The sequence below is a fragment of the Melitaea cinxia genome, chromosome 27, assembly GCF_905220565.1.
Source record: "Melitaea cinxia chromosome 27, ilMelCinx1.1, whole genome shotgun sequence".
NCBI lineage: Eukaryota > Metazoa > Arthropoda > Insecta > Lepidoptera > Nymphalidae > Melitaea > Melitaea cinxia.
The window spans coordinates 2572572-2593008 of record NC_059420.1 but is presented as its reverse complement, the minus strand read 5'-3'; positions in this window follow the sequence as shown (position 1 = coordinate 2593008).

Genomic DNA, 20437 nt, shown 5'->3' with positions numbered 1-20437 from the left:
GTATACATTACAGTAGTGCCGTAATGTAAACTCTAAGGTTGTCACATTTTTTTATTATTAATCAAAAGGGTGACGTACTTGGTTTTACTATGGCTTATTTCGCTCTTAAACAGTAATCTAAAAATATTTGAACTATCATACAATTTGCAGTAGTCAAAAGTACATGCACGTATAACTGCCAGAATTTACTGGGTAATTTTCCACCGAACAAATCAGTCCGTGAATCTTGCAACATATTGTTACGAACACATAAAACGAAACTAGCGCCATTTAGCGGCAACCACTGAAACTAGTTTCCTATCGATAGTCGACTATCGCTAATTATCGATAGTATCGAAGACTCAAGTATCAAGTTTCGATAGTTCACACTGTCGATAGTTTAATAAGCGACGGATAGTATTGCCTTCTAATATGTAATCAATTACAGAGCTTAGTATGTATTTCATAAAAATATTAAATATACTATACGTAATAATCCTAAACTAATTATTAAAAAATGTATTTATCCGAATACAAATCAAAAACTGACACAGGGCCCTGTCAAATTATAATTTTTCGTTGTACCTACTTTTTAAAACACTGAATTGGGAGCGGATACCTAAATTGCACATTTAAAGAAGTTTAGTAAAGTTAAAATGGAGAAAAGAAAGTTTCTGATGTGGATAAATTTTCGAAAGGATTTGGAAAACGATACTATCAGTGGTTATTATACTACCGATGGTGTGATACTAACGATAGTTTGTAAAACTATCGAAAGTATTGATAGTTATTTTATTTTAAACAACGATACTATCGATAGTATGATAGTATTATTTAAAAAAAAAACGATACTATCGATACTATTGATAGTATTATAATGTAATAGTATCGATCCTATCGATACTATTACTTTTAATCAATTAGTATTCGTTTATTTGTGATATCGATAGTATCGATGGTATCGATTGAATCGATACTATCGATAGCACTATCAATATTGTTACTAGTTTTCGAGGTCACATATCGATAGCGAAACTATCGATAGTTAGGCAACTCTAATGGAAACCACACAAAGACAGAGACAACATGAAACCCTCTACTCAATACTAAATGACGTAAGAGGAACTACTGTGGAACTATATAGAGGTATAGTCTCGAAAACCGGGTACATGCGCGAACTTTCCAGAATTGTCTGGGCCTCGTCTCGGCCGATATGAATAGCGGCACTCGGCAGAGAGGCAAGCGAGTTTAATTGAGTTTGAGCGATCTTCGAGGCGATTTCAAAGTGAAAACTAGTGATCAAGAGTGATACCAGCGAAACCTACGACATTGGCTACGACTTAGGACATCGTTAGTGCTTAGTGGTTGGACCTAGTGCTAGGGTAAGAGGTAGGTTTAGAAGGATTTGGAGAGAAAGACCTTTTGGAGATTTTATTGACTAGCACTAGGTCCAACACAAAGCACTAGGTCCAACCACTAAGCACTAACGATGTCCTAAGTCGTAGCCAATGTCGTAGGTTTCGCTGGTATCACTCTTGATCACTAGTTTTCACTTTGAAGTCGCCTCGAAGATCGCTCAAACTCAATTGAACTCGCTTGCCTCCCTGCGGCTATTTATATCGGCCGAGACGAGGCCCAGACCATTCTGGAAAGTTCGCGCATCAACCCGGTTTTCGAGACTATACTTCTATATAGTTCCACAGTAGTTCCTCTAGCGCCATCTAGTATTGAGTAGATGGTTTCATGTTGTCGTTGTCTTTGTTATTGTGTGTTTTCAATAGTTGACGCTAGATAGCGCTAGTTTCTTTGTGTGTTCGTAACAATATTAATAGACTAACATTTTTTCATCGATTTTAGTCATGGGGCTGCCATAATCTGCTGGAGCTAACAACACGTTTGCCAATTTTCTTTCTCTTCGTCAGTGAACAATCAGTGAGCTTGGTTTGTTCTCCAAGTGATTTTAAGTGAATTTTCTTAACTTTATTTAATACCATTCATCGAGGGATCCCGAGCCTCTTTTCTGCTTCCCGATTTGATATCCTGTTATTTTCTACCATGTCAATCGCTAAATCTAACATTTCCTCTGAATAATTTCGGTATGCCTATCCTAATATTCTTCTTTTCTTTCTTGTATTTTAGGCTTAGTATTATGCATCCTGAGATAAATTTAAAAATAAATAAATTCAGCAAAATTTACAAATCGACTGTCCCTGCGTACCTATAATATCGAAATTGAAAAAAAAGGCACATTACATTTTTTACCCTGAATGATTTGTTAAGCATCGATATTGAGTATAAGCTCATGAAAAATGTGATTTTATGTGTATTTTATAGCATTTTCTCGTTTTTCTTTGAAAATATACATAATAATTGTGTTTGCTCGCAAACGAAAAAAAAAACCGACTTCAATTACATCGACAAGTAATACAACGCAGATCGACGAAAAAATAGTCAAGCAACTACGCGTTATCAAAGATTACTCAAAAAGTAGTTACCAGATCTCGATAAAATTTACATGTGACATGATAAACATCAGCTTTCGATTAAATTGAAAATTATCAAAATCGGTACACCCAGTAAAAAGTTATTGCGGATTTTCGAGAGTTTCCCTCGATTTCTCTGGGATCCCATCACCAGATCCTGGTTTCCTTATCACGGTATCAAACTAGGGATATCCCCTTTCCAACAAAAAAAGAATTATCAAAATCGGTACATCCAGTAGAAAGTTATGTGGTATAATACAACGTAGGTCGACGAAAAAAGCGTCAAGTAAAAACGCATTATTGGATATAACTCGAAAAGTAGTTGTTAGATCTCAAATAAATTTAAATGGGACCAATTGGCACACACCACCTTTCGATTAAAACAAAATTTGTCGAAATCGGTCCACCCGGTCAAAAGTTCTGATGTAACATACATAAAAAAAAATACAGTCGAATTGAGAACCTCCTCCTTTTTTGGAAGTCGGTTAAAAAACCGCCCACATTTTAGTGCTGTGCTTAATTTTTAAACTATGGAAGAAAATTGAATATGTCTCCTGCAATACTATGTACCTAATTGATTTTTCCTTACGTCACTTCAGTTGGCTATTAAGCTGTGTTGAAGTTGGTGGTATATTTTGCGGGCCAAAATTCGTGTGAAAAAAAGTTCTTTAGCTCCATCTAACTTATGTTTCCCTCTCAACTTCCGTTCACACTTTTTGTAACGCTCTCGTTACGCATTCACCATCTTACTCCCCAAGATACTATTACAATGTACTGTGTCCCCAAGTCAAGCGTGCGTACAGAAGTTTTACTTCAAAAGAACAGCATTGAACTGTATCGCCATCTGTTGATTATCATGTTAACTATAAAGCGTATTATTTTTAACCAAATTAAAAAGGGAAAAAATTCGATTCGACTGCATTCTTTATGTGTCATCATAACTTTTTACTGGGTGTACCCATTATAATGATTCCTTTATTAATCTAAAGGTAGTTCTTTTCATATGGTCCCATTTAAATTTAATCGAGATCTGATAAGTTCTTTTTGGGCTGTGTTGATTATTTTTTTCGTCAACCTACGTTGAATTAGCTATCGATGTAAAAAAATTTTTTTTTTTTTTAGTAAACACAATTAAGTACTAAAATGATTCTTACGATTGCGACGAATTTTACAATGTTAAACGTCATAAAGAATTAATGGATCTAGCTACGAAAATATAAAAAAATACTCTGCATTTTGACGTAAAAAACATATAACCATTGCAATTTCGGAAAAGCCTTTTTTCCGTTTTCACGTGAACTTAGCTATTTCATCGCAGTACTATGTTTTTTTATATTCTTTTATATATTTATAAAATAATTGACTCCACAATAATACGAATAAAACTAGTAAGGTGTAATTTACCATAATAAAAAGGCGTGATCGCATGCACAATAGCTGTCTCCACGGGGTTTATGGTAATTGGGGCCACGCGTCATAGTAATGATCTCGAGAGGCTCCGCTGAGCTGCGAACGTTCAGACATATGCCCCGCTGTCTAGGACTGTTATTAGTAATGGTAGCTGATACCCGCGACTTTGCCTGCGTTGTTTATTATATTAACAATGTATTTTGTAATTCATAATTGTGTTTGCTCGCAAACGAAAAAAAAAACGACTTCAATTACATCGACGAGTAATACAACGTAGATCGACGAAAAAATAGTCAAGTAACTACGCGTTATCAAAGATTACTCAAAAAGTAGTTATCAGGTCTCGATAAAATTTATGTGTGACTACATGATAAACATCAGCTTTCGATTAAATTAAAAATTATTAAAATCGGTACACCCAGTAAAAAGTTATTACGGATTTTCGAGAGTTTCCCACGATTTCTCTGGGATCCCATCATCAGATCCTGGTTTCCTTATCACGGTACTAAACTAGGAATATCCCCTTTCCAACAAAAAAAGAATTATCAAAATCGGTACATCCAGTAGAAAGTTATGCGGTATAATACAACGTAGGTCGACAAAAAAAGCGTCAAGTAAAAACGCATTATTAGATATAACTCGAAAAGTAGTTGTTAGATGTCAAATAAATTTAAATGGGACCAATTGGCACACACCACCTTTCGAACACAAACAAAATTTGTTGAAAACGGTCCACCCGGTCAAAAGTTCTGATGTAGGTAACATACATAAAAAAAAATACAGTCGAATTGAGAACCTCCTCCTTTTTTGGAAGTCGGTTAAAAATTGGCAAAACAACGTTTGCGGGGTCAGCTAGTATCTATAGGTATAAATAAAAAAAAAATGTTGCTAAGCGCATAATAACTCGAGAATGGCTCGACCAATTCGGCTAATTTATTTTGTGTTTGTTGTTTGGCCCACGGAAGGTTTTAATACTAAAAAAAATTTAAAAATATTTTTTTTTACTATTACCTAACTTTTGACAGAACGAAGTCTGTTCGGACAGCTAGTTAAAAATAAAAATATGTTATTTCATGCAAGATATTATGACTGTTTTGTTATCAGTTTGTTTAAAATACTAACTCCGGAGTTTCTTGCCGATTCTTCTCTGCTTATAATCCGAATTGGTTTATTTTCAATTCAGCCTGTAACATCCGACTGCTGTGCATAGGATTGAAGTTTAATCCACCACGATGCCCCACTACGGGTTGCGGGATATATTTCTTCCTTCAAGGTAAACGAGACTAACCGGGCTTAACGTGCTCTACGAGGCACGGTGGGTCTCCCAACGAGAGCTAGCTTCAAATTGACTATAATAAATTCTTCTTGAAATGAAGCCTTTCTTGAAAAATTGTTGTTTATTAAAACTTTAATAAATTATATAAAACTAGCGACTTGCCGCGGCCTCGCATGGTTGCAAAAAATATCATTGTTACTCTACTATATTATGGATGTTTTATACATATAAAAGGTTTATATGTATATCTCTAAAATCACACTATTTAATGAAGAAAACCGCATCAAAATCCGTTGTGTAGTTTTAAAGATCTGATTATACAGACAGCGGGAAGTAACTTTGTTTTATACCTACTATGTAATAATGAAGATATTGCAATATAATATGTGAGGTCTAAGTATCTTAGAAATAAAATTTAGAAAATTCAAGTAAAATGTCACTAAAATCAGGAGAAATTAGAGAGATTTTTTTTTTTTTTAATATCAATTACAATAATACGCTGGAGGTCGTTAAAACAAACGCTCGCCGCCATCACCGACGCGTGTGGGATGTCAAATGGAAATTATAATCGGAACTTTGTTTTTTTTTTCGGAATATTTTCTTGTATTTTTTTATGTTTTTACAGATTCAATCTTGTTTCTTTTATTTTACAATAATGAGCATATTTTTGGAACGAAGTTCCTTACGGCAGGCTTGACAATTGGCTGGGCGACCGAACTGAAAAAAAATGTGATACTACAACCGTAAGAAAAATAAATAACGGAAGTGACGTAATATCAGTCACACGACTGTATAATATGACGTTTGTAAAACTAAAATATTACTAGTAAACTTTTTTTTAAATTATTTATGTAATTTTATACTGTCGACAAAAATAAATACAGACATTTTTTTATTTCACTTAATAGTTTTTCATTTTATTATTATTATTATTTTGTTTGATTTATTTTATTTTACGGTATTTGTTATTTTCTAAAATACTAAATTTCCTAAATACTTTTATGTACTTAATTAAAAACCAATCAACGAAATTAAAAAAAAAAATCAAGAACTAGAAAATACTTAAAAAATTCAACATTTTTTTTAAATTGTGTTGCTTCTATACTATCCGAAGGAACTTCCTACCTGGTGTCCCATGACACCACATAATCATATTTTTTTTTTCTACCACTAGGGTCGCAAACAATCGACTTCCGAACCTCTATACGAGCTCTGGTCACCTTACTCATCACAGGAACAACACTATTTGAGAGCAATATTATTTAGCTGTGGTCTTTTGTAAGACAGGACCCGGACTGCCTCAGATTTATACAAGACATTTCCTGCTATGCCCTGTCTCATGTTGCCTATGTCTATATTAACAATTTTAGAACACAGAGTTTGCGGATATGAAGTATGATTGAGGTAAGTTCTAAGTAAATTCTAGCCATTTTACTCACAACAGGAACTCAACAGATCATCAAAAATATTCCAAAAACAATGACAGGAGCAAAAACAATATCTAAAAATATCATAGGAGTCATTATAAAGAAGAGACGGCGCGTCTAATGAGGAGAGTTTTTCGGCGCCAAAAACTAAGCACTTGAAACTTACAAAGGAAGAAACAGTGTTTCTAATTTATGCAAGAAAATATTACTAAAATTAAAAAAAAAAAAACAAAAAAGTTTATATTTGGCAATAAACATCAATATGAAATAAATAATCTACTTCTTTCTTACAGTGTCTGGTCTTCCCACCGTGACTCGGTGAGCGCGTTAACCTATCGGATGCGGTTGCAGGGCTAGATTTAGAGGTCTGGAGGCCTCGGGGCAACAAAGAAGTGGAGGCTCCTTGACCCCAAATAATTTTGAAAAAAAAATTGGAATTCATTAAAGGTATTTTTTTTTAACACGAAAAAAAGATGAAAGAAAAAGTTGTTTACTAGTGTTTACAGGTCGGAATTTGAATATTTTTTCCGAAGTCTATTGTGGGGGTTGTAGCCCTGATTACCCTCCCCTAAATCCGACTCTGCCCGGTTGTACCATATACACTTGATAACTGTCATTACTCACAGCAGTTAATATATCCGCCAAACCATACGCAGAAACAGCGTGGCGGCTTACCCCCTTCTACATGGAGAAAGAGGCCTATGCCCAGCTGTGGGATGTCACAGACTCAATCAATCAATCAATCAATATAGTTTGTCCTATTACGTATTAGGTATATCTCAGTTCTGTGCGCAGTCTAAAAATTGTGTGTGAATGTGTTTTTTTACCGGCTTAAAGAAAGAAGGAGATTCTCAACTTGACTGTATTATTTTTTTTTTGTTTTATGCGTACCTCATAACTTTTTAGCTACTGTTGGAGTCACTAGGTATGTCCTGTGGTTTCATCTGCGTAAATTTGAAGTAAAAACGTAATGAAATATTATTTATTTATACTTTATTGCACACTTACAATAAGAACATTAAAGGGAAGAGAGAAATATAAAACATACTAAATTAAGTGAAAAGCCGGTTGTAACACTGACAGTGATTTCTTACATACAACCCGTCTATAAAGGAAACATTTATAACATAAATATAATATAGCCTTCCTTATAAATGGACTATCTGATACAAAAAAACATTTCAATTCGTACCAGTATCTTCTGAGATTAGCGCGTACAAACAAACTAACTCTTTAGTTTTATAATATTAGTATAGCTTAGATATAATTTAATCTGTATGCTGAAGATAATTTCAAATTATTTCAGATGAAAGTAGTAAAAATAATTTTATGAAATATAATCGTGTGTTTTAAAAATATTGTCGTTGTTTCGCCTGTTAGGAGCTTTTTATAGGCGTGAAAGGTTTAATAGGGTTGTCACTTGAGATCTTTTAATAAAAAAAATTAGTGCTGACATTTGGTATTTAATATCTATTCATATATATACACACATATAAATAAAATTGAAGTGTTTGTCAGTGATGTCAAAATAACTGTTTATTTTTCAAGTGCATACATTTTTGACACGATACAAAAACACAAATAAGCGATTTTAAAAGTGTGGGTCGTTAAAGGCGACCGAGGGATAAACCTGGCTCAAAATCATCAGGGTCCTGGAGAAAGAAAACTTCATTTGAAACCCGGAATAGGGTACTCTCCGTCAAGCATTCGTGGATTCGTGGCATAGCTCTAAAATGCGAAAGACTCCTGCAGCTGAACTGGTTCCACACGTATCGACTCGTCGTTCCTGTGGGCCTAGCCAGTGAGGTAGAGAGCGTGGTGCAGAGCTTAGGCAACTCCGCGTTTTCCTGAAGAGTGTCCTAGGTGACACAGTGTCTTTCTGATACTGTCTAAATCGTCTGCAATAGACGGACCAATAATAATAATAATAATATAAAAAATAGGCCAATGATGATATGTAGGTTCATTACTTATTGTGGCATATCCATGCCACGAAAATACGAAATAAGGGAAGGAGTGCGAGCTCGAGTATGTTTTTGGACTACAGAACAATTACAATCTGCGAGCTACAAGCTTTCAACGAAATTAACAAAAAAAAAGCCGTAGGGATATGTGGAAAATCTTGAATTTGGAAAACGAAAATAGTATAATAAAGTAAATTCTAATGCTTGGAGATACGGGATTTCCCCTAAATAAACAAGCCGTATGTTAGCTTATCAATTTCCTGAGAATCTAGAGCTAAAAGATAATTTTAACCACGAAAATTACAATATAATATTATTATTTACAAAATGGCTTGAGGTACAATAATTCAAAAGTTACATTGAACAAAATGCGAAGTTGTCCATTAGACTAGCTGAAGGTTTGACTGTGGCTAAATGTCTCAGTAGAAAAGAAGTAAATAACTTACCTGATCTTTGTCCTAACTGACTGATTAGACAAACTGGAAAGGATATAAAATATGGATGAATCAAGAATTCAGCTGAATAATAAACCTTTTTAACTGAGGTAGGGCACAGCAGGAATTTCCTACTCAAAATATGGAGCGGCCCGACTGGGGTAGTACCTCGACCTTACAGAAGATCACAGCAAAATAATACTGTTTTCAAGCAGTATTGTGTTCCTGTTGGTGAGTAAGGTGACCAGAGCAATCGCCAATTATATTTCCATGTCATCTGACAATGACACTTTAAAATACTAAATTTAAATATTTAAAGAGAGGATATTCTTTATATAAAATTAATATTTTGAAGTCAATTAGTAAAGTAATTAATAAAGTCCACGCAGTTAACACGAATCTATACTAATAAATGGAGAGCCGGCTTTTTTGTTCGGTTATACTGCGAAAACTACTGAACCGATGTGTCTTTGGTGCGACAAAGCCAGCCCTGCAGTCACTAACCCGCCTGTCCAGCGTGGAGACTATGGGCAACATACATGAATTCGCAACATTTTTGGGGCGATTTGTGGGGCGGTCCGCAAAACAAAAAATTGCTAGACATAATAAATGGTTTTCTTATGGGGGGGCTGAAAAGATATTGTGCCCCGGGCCGAGTTAAGCCCGCTACGCCACTATTAGTAGCTTTTTTTAAATAAATAATTAAATATTTTTTTTTTATTATATTTTTATTATACTAAAAGACCAGCTGACCCAGCAAGCGTCATTCTACGGTAGAGACACCATTATCACCTAAGAGTATAAGAAATAGTCTACAACGTATTCTTAGACCTGTCAAATATACAAAAAAAAGATGTAAAAACTTTGACGAAATCCGTGACAAACGCTCCTCAGATTTTTATATATTAGCAAAAATATTAATTTTTCAATAAATCCTAACACTAACAACCCTATACAAGAAAGCGCGCCAATTGGCTCAATTTGCAACAAAATGGCGTCCGCTTCAACGACGCGAGGTGACTTTAATTATGTCTATCTGATTGTGTACTAGCTGTTCACCGCGTTTTCACTTCAGAAACATTTTATTTTTATATTAAAACAGTTATAAAATCTATTAAATTGATTTTTTTTTAATTTTTTTAAAATCGCTATTAGCAATATGTATGTGTTTACATAATATACTAAGATTATATATATCTTGATTTTTATTGCGAAGCTATAATTGTAGAGAATTCGAGATGGCCCCAATTTTTTTTAATAGGTCTGGCTGATGGTAAGTGAGGACCTAGTCTATAAATAGACATCTGCAACATGAGAAGCATCGCAAGCACGTTGCCAACTCTACCCCAGACCCTCCCAGGAGCTCTCTACCTTACTCACCAAAGGAACATAATACCACTTGATAACACTATTATTTAGCTTTGATCTTCTGTAAGATCTCGACCTACCAACTTCCAGATTTGGTTTGCACCAGATTTTGAGTGAGATATTTCCTAATGACACTTCAGCCTGTCGCAGTCCACAGCTGGACATAGGTCTCCCCAAGCTCGCGATAAACATCCCGGTTTTACGCAATCCTTTTTTTTACGCGGGTAAAATCCATCATGTCAGACTCCTACTGACTAAAGAACCACCATGTGTCAGCAGTCGTCCGCCTGGGTGGGGCGAGATGGGGTCGCGCTAGCATTCGCCACCTCGCCCCAGGTTTTCGGCAATCCTCATCCAGCCACCGCTAGCAATCTTACGTAGATCGTCGGTCCAGCCGGCCGGAGGACGTCCCACACTGCGTTTGCCAACACGCGGTCTCCACTTCAGGACACGTCTGCTTCAGCGGCTATCGGTCCCGCGACACAGGTGACCAGCCCACTGCCACTTCAACTTACTAATACTGATGTACCTACTTTGAAAGTTATTTTAATTCACAGAGAACATAAGTCTATACTGTACAATAGACGATTTTGGATTCAAATTTAGATTATTAGTAACCTTTGGAATCCTAATTAGACGTCTCTGGCTGACTTAATGCTTGATAAATTACGTTTTCTATGATCAGTTTTTATTGTAAGTGACTGACCGCAATTGTTATTTTGAAAATCCAGGTATTTCAGTATCGTTGCAGGCGCCTTGATCGCGGGTGACTGTAGAGCTGGGATTTAGATGTTATTTTAATATATGCAACGACGCTGAAATATTGGGTATTTCAAAATAGTAATTGCGGTAATCGGCTATCTTTTCGCTTCAAACCTTAATGTGAAGTAATATAGCCTAAATAATTCCTGAGATTACCTAGTGGTTTAAGAAAACAAAATTGTAAGCTTTGTCGTACCTATCTATAAATAGTGACGAAGGAGTATTGTTTAATACTTATAAGTATCTAATAAAATATAAGGCTTTAAATTTTCGGCTTAAAAAAATCTGGTCAAGTGCGAGCCGGACTAGCACACCAAGGGTTCCATACAAACAAAATTATTGAAAATATTTTTATTATATGATGTAATTAAAAATTATATTTTTCGCTATTTTTATTTTATCTGTTCTATAAGACGGTGCTTTGTACCTACTAAATTTCAAAATTCTGATTTCACGGGGAGGACCCTGTAGGTTTTGATTTCTGTGCGAGTATCGAAAATTTGCTGCATAAGCGGCTGTATATTTTGATTACGTTGGCTTAGAAGCTTGATTTATTCATAGCTTCAAGGGACAGTAATCCTGAGTATTTGATATGAATTTCACTTTGATAACTACGCGTTTCTGAGAAAAGGGGTCTTGACAGACAGACGGACGTCATATTATAAAGGGTTCCGTTTTTTCCTTTTGAGGTACGGAACCCTAAAAAGGAAAGCAAATAATACAGTATTTTCAATTCACCATTTAATCTGTAAAAAAGTAAAATGAAATTTTGCTTTCAAATCGTATCAATAAAAGTCCTGGCTTAATAACAATTTACAACACACAAAAATGAACTTAAAAAAAAGTGGTACTATAGAAATATTTAAAAATATTAGCTTGCTTAAAAAATATTATATTCTATCATTATACGTAAAAAAAATTTAAACTATAATTTCATTTATAAAAAGTCACCTTCGAATCCATTGGCTCACGATTGTCCAATGAGAGCTTAGCGCGCTTGGAGGCGGGAAGAGGCAAACGTCAGATGCAAATGACGTTATTTTTTTTCCATTTTTAACTTCGAAACCAGTTCTTTATTTAGTCACTTTACGTTCGAATATGAATAAGGTTTTTTATAATGTCAATTTATTTTTATGAATGAAGGTTTTTTTTTATAAGATCAACATTTTTTATAAGCTATTTTTATTTTGTTAACTATACTAACTAGATAGCTAAGGAATACATTTAATTGTTATTTATTTAAGTTCTTATGGTTATTAAATAAAGGAAACTTTTTCATATACCTAAATTAGTTTTTGTTATTAAATGATAATAATGAAAACCTTTTTAGTTTATTTAGATAATTTCTATTGAACAATTGTGTAATATGATATTTATTATACTTGAAGGCCGTTCTGATGTAAAGTTAGATATTAATTTAATTTTAGTATAATAAGTACATATAAATTAAAAAATAAAAAGATATACCTCATCATTAAACACAAAGAAATACTATCTACATTTTTTCGTATGCAAATTTACTTTTAAATAAAAATAAGCTTCGTTCAAATTATTCTTATCATGCAAGCGATTAAATATAAATAATAACGTTAAAAATCACTACACCTCCGGATTACCCCCCTCCCGTTCCCTCCCCTATCCCTCTGGAAGAGGGCCGGGAGTTGCCGTGTCAGTTAACTAGCGACCTTTGTGAAGATATGACGTAGAGGTCACTAATTGACCTTTTAATTTATTAATTAATTATGTAAAATTTAATTAAAATCGAAGGTGTTTTATAGTGTCAGTACGAATTAATTATAAAATAATCTTAAAATAGTTACGTGATATAGAACTTGGTGTTTTTTTTTTAATTTTGTGTTTTTTTTTGTAATAATGAATGTCAATGATGAAATGAGTACGTTTTTAAATTAGTGTTTTTTGTGGATGAACTTTAAAATGATGACCTTATTAGTTATGTTTTGTGTTGGTTTTCGTGTCACTGGACTCGTTTAAGGTATTTATTTATTAAATATTGTATATAAACATAATTACAAATACATAGATTAAAAAATAATAAATTATAAAAGTAATATTTATAAGAAAGAAATTTGTAGTAATTCCTGTGTCTGTAAATTGTATCAATTATATTTTTTTTTTTTTTAAATTTTAATAAGTGGTCGAACAAATATTTGAAAACTATATATGATGTGATTTTGTATTTAAAAAATAGCTTCTTTTTTCAAAAACATCGATGACAACTTACCGTCGGCTAAGGAAACTCTTTACAAGGAACAAAATGTTAGATAATCACATATAAGGTATATAGCAATGTCTTAATAGAAATATTTATTTATTTTAATAACTATTACTTTTTTGTATCGATTATTATTTTATATTAGTATTTTGATTTTATCGTTATCGTACATTGAGGTCATTTAAAATCATAAACAATTTTCTTTTTATTATTATCTTTTTTAAATAGAGGTTTATTATTAACTCTTATTAAAAAAGTGTAATAATTTTTTTATAAATAATTATTACACTTGATATTGAGTACTAAGTTTTACTCTGCCTTCTAAATAATGAAAATAGCTTAAACAGTTACAAAATAGATTTACATGATAAATAATGTATTACAAAAAAAAAAAAAAAACTGACTTCAATTACATCGCCAAATAATACAACGTAGATCAACGAAAAAATAGTTGATTAATTAGGGACAAGTCAAAAAGTATTCGTCAAATCTCAATCAAATTTAAATTAGACCACATGACAAGCATCGGCTTTCGATTAAAAGAAGAAACATCAAAATACAATTGTAAAAAGTCATGAGGTAACACACAAAAACTACAGTCGAATTGAGAGACTCTAGCTGCTGTGTGGCTACGGTAGTAAAGAATATAGCCACCCTTTTTCTTTCCGTAAGAGGCGACTAAGAAATAACACAGCTCCACTACCACCTTGGAAAAGCCGACCGATGGCGGCATAACCATCCAACTGCTGTATACGGATATTTCTTTCTGGTCTCCGTGTTTCTCCGTGTGGAACTCCCTAATAAGCTTTAGAGGGAAAGTAAGGCCGTTGTTCCTAATAGTTAGTATAATGTTTAGAGAAGTTATCCGCCAACCAGCAGTGGATCAGAGTGGCGAAGTAAATTCCAACCATATTTCCATTTTATCTAGCAGTGGATCAGAGTGGCGAAGTAAATTTCCATCGTTTTATATGGAAATGAAGCCTTCGCTCAACATGCAAGTTACAACGTTCCCCACAAGGAAATGTTTCTCATCATCATCTATCACAAAGGCGGAACGTGACATTTTTCAGTGGGTCTTCAAAAAAAAACTTAACGAAAAACTTAGAGCTTACCATTTATTTTATTTGTATAGAAAATCCGTTCCGTCTGTGTATATTCACCACCACTGTCTGCGCTAGCGCCAAACACCAGACACGGAAAACAAAATCATTTATTCCTTTCTTCACATCCACACAACCAAGGGATACTGAAATATTTTTCAGATTTAAAAACACGCGTAAAAAATTAAATTTTCGTAGGGGAAAGCGGATCGAATTCTGTCGTAGCAACATTACACTGTAAATTTAAAAAATTGGCTCAGCAAAAACAAAATTTCCGCACAGATTTAAATATGTTGAAAAGAGTTTCAAACGCTATAAACGAATGGGCTAATGAGCACTTGCCCATTAACATCTTTGACAGCGTGGTCAACACTCAAGGATGCGGTCAGCAATATTTGTCAGACTTATCTACAGCCTGAACATCTGGTTAAGAAACAGCAATGGATGACTGAGGAGATCCTGAAGTTGATGGATGAACGCCGAACATATAAAACCGCAGACCCAAAGAGGTACGACGAATTGGATAGGCTCATTGCTAGAAAAATTCGATCTGCTCGAGATAAGTTCTATGAGACCAAATGCAAACGTATCGAAGGCCTTTTAAGGTTACATGACGGATTTAACCTTCACAAGGAGATCAAAACACTTGCGGGGCTTAATAGGAATCACAATTTGAATATACTATGTGATGATCGGGCCAATGTTCTTCGTGACCTGGAAAGCAAGAAAAAGATATGGAGTGACTACATAGTCAAAATGTTTGAGGATGCTTCTAGGAGCTCCGCGAATGTTTTCGTCACGGATGACTCTGGACCACCAATTTTAACAACAGAGGTGAAACAAGTACTTAAATCTGCTAAAACTGGTAAAGCTTTGGGCCCTGACGGTATACCAGTAGAAATTCTCAAACTGTTGGAAGAAGAACACTTAAACGCCCTAACCAACTTTTTCAACCAGGTGTATAACTCGGGCTCTTTACCCGATGATTGGCTAAAATCCACATTTATAACTATACCAAAAAAGACAAAAGCAAAGAAATGTGAAGAATACCGCACAATAAGCTTAATGAAATGTACTAAAATGAAAATTAATTACAAAACTTAGGGTGGTCCTAAAAACCAGTGTTAGGACTAACAGTCCTAACGTAAACTGAGGTCACACCTTTTTGTGAGGCATACTGCAAACTTATATAAACAATGTATTTAGTTAAATACTTTAAATCGATAAGCTTATGTTGTATCTCTTAATTATAATGATGGGCAAAATAGAGGGCAAGCGACGCGTTGGAAGAAGAAAAAACGTCCTGGTTGCGCAACATCCGCGAATGGATGAAGATCGCCAGCATGGACGAGCTGTTTCGCTTGGCACGAGACCGCGAAAAATTCGCTGAGCTGACGGCCAACCTCCAGTAGTGGAGAGGCACAAGAAGAAGAAGAACCTACTACATTTATAATTAAGGGTAATTTCAGAACATGGTGGCCAATTCGATTTCGGCAAACAAGCGTACGGCTCACCTGATGGTAAGTGATTACCGTAGCTTATAGACGCCTGCAACACAAGAAGCATCATAAGCGCGTTGCCGACGACCCCCAATCCCCCTAAGACCTCTGGTCATCTTACTCACCAACAGGAACACAACACTGCTTGAAAACAGTATTATTTAGCTGTGATCTTCTGTTACGTCGAGGTACTTCCCCAGTCAGGCTGCTCCAGATTTTAAGCAGGATATTTCCTGCCTACCTTAGTTTAATGATTTGTATTTAGGACCTTTTTACTTCTATTTATTTTTTTGCTGGCCACAGTCGCTTAGACCGAATATAAAATCATCATATCAAAAACTTCGATCTAGCGAGTACATCGTTCCATAGAGCATCGACACGGTCAGTCGGAGATGCAGGTTCGATCCCCGCTGGAACGGTCGTATTTTGATATACTAAAAAATGTTTATATTTATTTGTTTCTAGTCTGGATGTAGTCTTTTGTGACTTATCATAAAGTCTTGAGGAGTACGTCAAGGCGTCGGTCCCGGTTGTTAAATACTCTTAAAGGGAAAACTACCGACCAGTCTGCAGTAGAGCGACTTATCAAGTTCCCACAACTTGTTATATAAAGAAGTCCAGCTATGGAACGTTTGGAAGTTAATTTTTGGATGTAAAACTTCTTTACGTTCGCTTGACTTGAGGAGTAAGCTGGTGAATGCGGGACAAGAGCGTTACGAAAAGTGTGATCAGGTGGAGTGAACGGAAGTTGAGAGGAGAAGTTAGTGAAGATTGAATGAGAGAGAGTAACGTTTCGTATGTTTACTTCAGTTGTGTGGTCTAAAGCACATTCGTTTTTTTTCTGTTCTATATTTTATCTATGATGTGTTTTTTATTTCTTTACTATACTCCTCCATTTATTACCTATCACTAGCTGCGCCACGCAGTTTCAGTCGCGTATTTTCCGATCCCGTGGAAATATCCGGATAAAAAGTAGCCATGTGTTATTCTAAATCTCCAGCTATCTACTACGTACCAAGCTTAACTAAAATCGTTCCAGTAGTTTTTGCGTGAAAGAGTAAAAAAATACATACAGACAAACATACATACATCCTCACAAACTTTCGCATTTAAAATATTAGTAAGATTCGATAGATGTGATGAGTTAACACGTTAACTAAATTGTTAGTTTACAAATAATTTTTATTTAAAAAAATTGTAACATTGTACTACTTTGGATTCGCATGAAATAAATAAATAAATGTCATTATGTTATGCCAATGGCTCTACTGTAGTGCGTGTGCCGTATAGACGGTTAACATCGGCAGTTTGCGGGTTCGATTCCCGCTCGTTATGGATATTTACAAATGTTTCTTTCCGGTTTAGATATCTGTCCTTGTGGGTCTCCCCACCGTACCTCGGACAGCACGTTAAGCGGTTGGTACCGGTTGTTATCGTGTACACCTGATAGCTATCGTTACTCATAGTATGGAATATAATTATATCTGAACCCGCTCCTAGGCCTATTCCCAGACGTGGGATGTTTCGGGCTAAATCGTAATCGTCATTTACGTGCTAAGCAAGCTAAGCTGGTGAAATTTGTACCGTAATTTTTTAAAGTAAAACTTTACGCATGCTTGACTTGGGGAGTACTGCTGGCGAATGCGTGACGAGAGCTTTACGAAAAGTGTGATGAGGTGTGAGCACACATTTTCTTTCTCTCTTTCTCTCATAGCCAGTTACGTTTCGTATATCTAAGACACACTGCAGGCCTATTGTGCAGAAGTGTTACTTCAGTCGTGTGGTCTCTGTCTCTTTGTCTATCATAAAACTCGTTTTATTTTTTATAAATATATCTTTTTTTTTTCTTTTTTACAAACTTTTTTTCTTGTCCTAACAATAAAATACACAAAAATATTCTATTCAATGTTCGGAATTCAAAATTTTTAACCGATGTCCAAAAAATGAGGACGTTCTCAATTCGATTGTTTTAATGTATTATGAGTAATTAATTAAAAAAGGTGTTGCGTGTAATGTAGGTACTCCCTTTTTACTCTAATTTAAATCTGACAAGTACTTTCGAGTTATATCTAATAATGCGTATTTACCTTTTTTTCTTTAATCATTGGTATTTACTCGACTGTCTTTTCGTCAACCTACGTTTAAAAGTTATACGGTTTGCATAACTTTTCACTGGGTTTACCGATTTTGATGATTCTTACTTTAATCGAAAGCCATGTGTCATGTAGCCCCGTTTAAATTAAATCGAGATCTGACTACTAATTTTTGAGTAATCTTTGATAACGCGTATTTACTTCACTGTTTTTTTTGTATTATACATCATAGCTTTTTACTGGATGCACACATTTTGATGTCTCTTTTATAAATCAAAAGCTAATACTTGTCATGTGGTTCCATTTAAATATGATCGAGACATATGAGTTCTTTTTGAGTAATCTTTGATAACGCGTATTTATGAGACGGTGCCTTATTTGTAGCAACGCCATCTATCTGAATTCAGTCAAACTACTTGACCGGATATCGATCAAAGGATGTTACGTGGTTACATTAACTATAACGTAGTTGTAGTAGTGATGTATTATCCACTAGGGTAGCAGTTTATTCTTTATAAATAATTTTGATGATTCTTGTTTTAATCGAAAGCGAATGCTTGTCTTGTGGTCCCATTTAAATTTGATCGAAATCAATGACTACTCTTTGAGTAATCTTTGATAACGCTTATTTACTTGACTATTTTTTCGTCTACATACGTTGTATTACTTGTCGATGTAATTGAATTCGGTTTTTTTTCGTTTGCGAGCAAACATAATAATATTTATATAGATTTATTATTCTTAAAAAAATATTCGAACTGCCGATAATAAATTAAATTAACGGTCGTTTTTCGAACAAAGAACAAAAGCGTTACGTCACAAGTCATAACGAGCACAAAGGGCTGCTTGAGAGTGTAATATGAGAATATTTTGACTGTTACGATTATTTTGACTGACGATTCGATACACCGGGATACGGGATTCGTTAATAATATTTTTTAATGTGGTCAAATAGGAGGTTTTCATTGGCTTTTTTTATTATTGTTATGTTAACAGAATTGAAGTTTAATCGATCTTTATAGAGATTTTCTTTGTTTGGGCACACAGGAACGCAACACTACTTAGGTAATGAGAGCAGTGTTATTTAGCTGTGGTCTGTAAGTTCAAAGCTCTGTAAGCTGTATGGGCTACTTTTTAGTAAGATATTTCCTGCTGTAAGCTAAGAGCTTCAGCCTTTAATTTCCTACTGCTGGGCATATACCTCTTTCTCTATATAGGAGATTGATTGGAGGTTAATCTATCACACTGCGCCACTGTTGGTTGGCGGATATATTCCATACTATGAGTAACCATGGCTATTAGGTGTACATGATAACAACCGGGACCGGCGGCTTAACGTGCTCCCCGAGGCACGGTGGGGAGACCCACAAGGACTGCACAAGCACCCAGACCACGGCAAACACCTGTATGGCCAATACAAATGTTTGTCATGAACGGGGATCGAACCCGCAAAAGCTAGCGCAACAGCCACAAACTAGTGCTGTGACCGCTGCGCCAACGCGTCATCGTATTTTCTGCTGTGACCTACCTCAATGACAAATATACATTTTCTAAGTTTAACGATTCGTAAACGAAATGGACAGTTTTTTGCGTTTATAAAAAACCGTTTGGACAGTTACTTAATGTATTTGAATAAGACTAAATTCAACTGATACGAAAATATGTTTGCATTAACAATTATTGTAGCGTCTTCATTTGTTTAAATAAGACAAGGGTACGACTCGCAACTTTATACGTTCATGAGAAAAGGAACACGTGTGTACTAATTGTGAATTTTAAAACAGCGTTTCTCTATTACCTATTTTTTTATTTAACAATATGTAGAGATTTATAATTTTAAGTGGAAAATTTGGTTAGTTTGTGTTCTATTTGACTTTATTTATTTTTTTACTGTAGGTAGGTAGTGCTAGTTTTTCAAATAAAATAAAAATAGATAGTTAGGTAAATTTCAAGTACTATCTATCTATATAGCTATGCTTTGTGGTTTTACTCTACTCTACTGACTTTCGATTGATAGTCATATGGGAATGATTGATTCAGCCAGTAACATCCAACTGCTGGGCATAGGTCTCCCCAAACGTAAAAGAATGATCTAAGCTTGATCCACCACGCTGCTCTACTGCGGGTTAACGGATATATTCCCTACTATGAGTAACGATTGCTATCAGGTGTACATGATAACTGCCGGGACCGACAGCTTAACGTGCTCTCCGAGGCACGTTGAGAAGATCCAGAAGGACAGGCTGGAAATAAATATTTGTATTTCTACAACTGTACTTTCTTCATTCCGGTCTGGATGTCCTATGGGTATGTCACAGTATAAAGCATAGCCTAGGAGAAGGATCAGAGCTTAATCCACCACGCTGCTCCAATGCGAGTTGGTGAATATTTTCCCTACTATGAGTAACG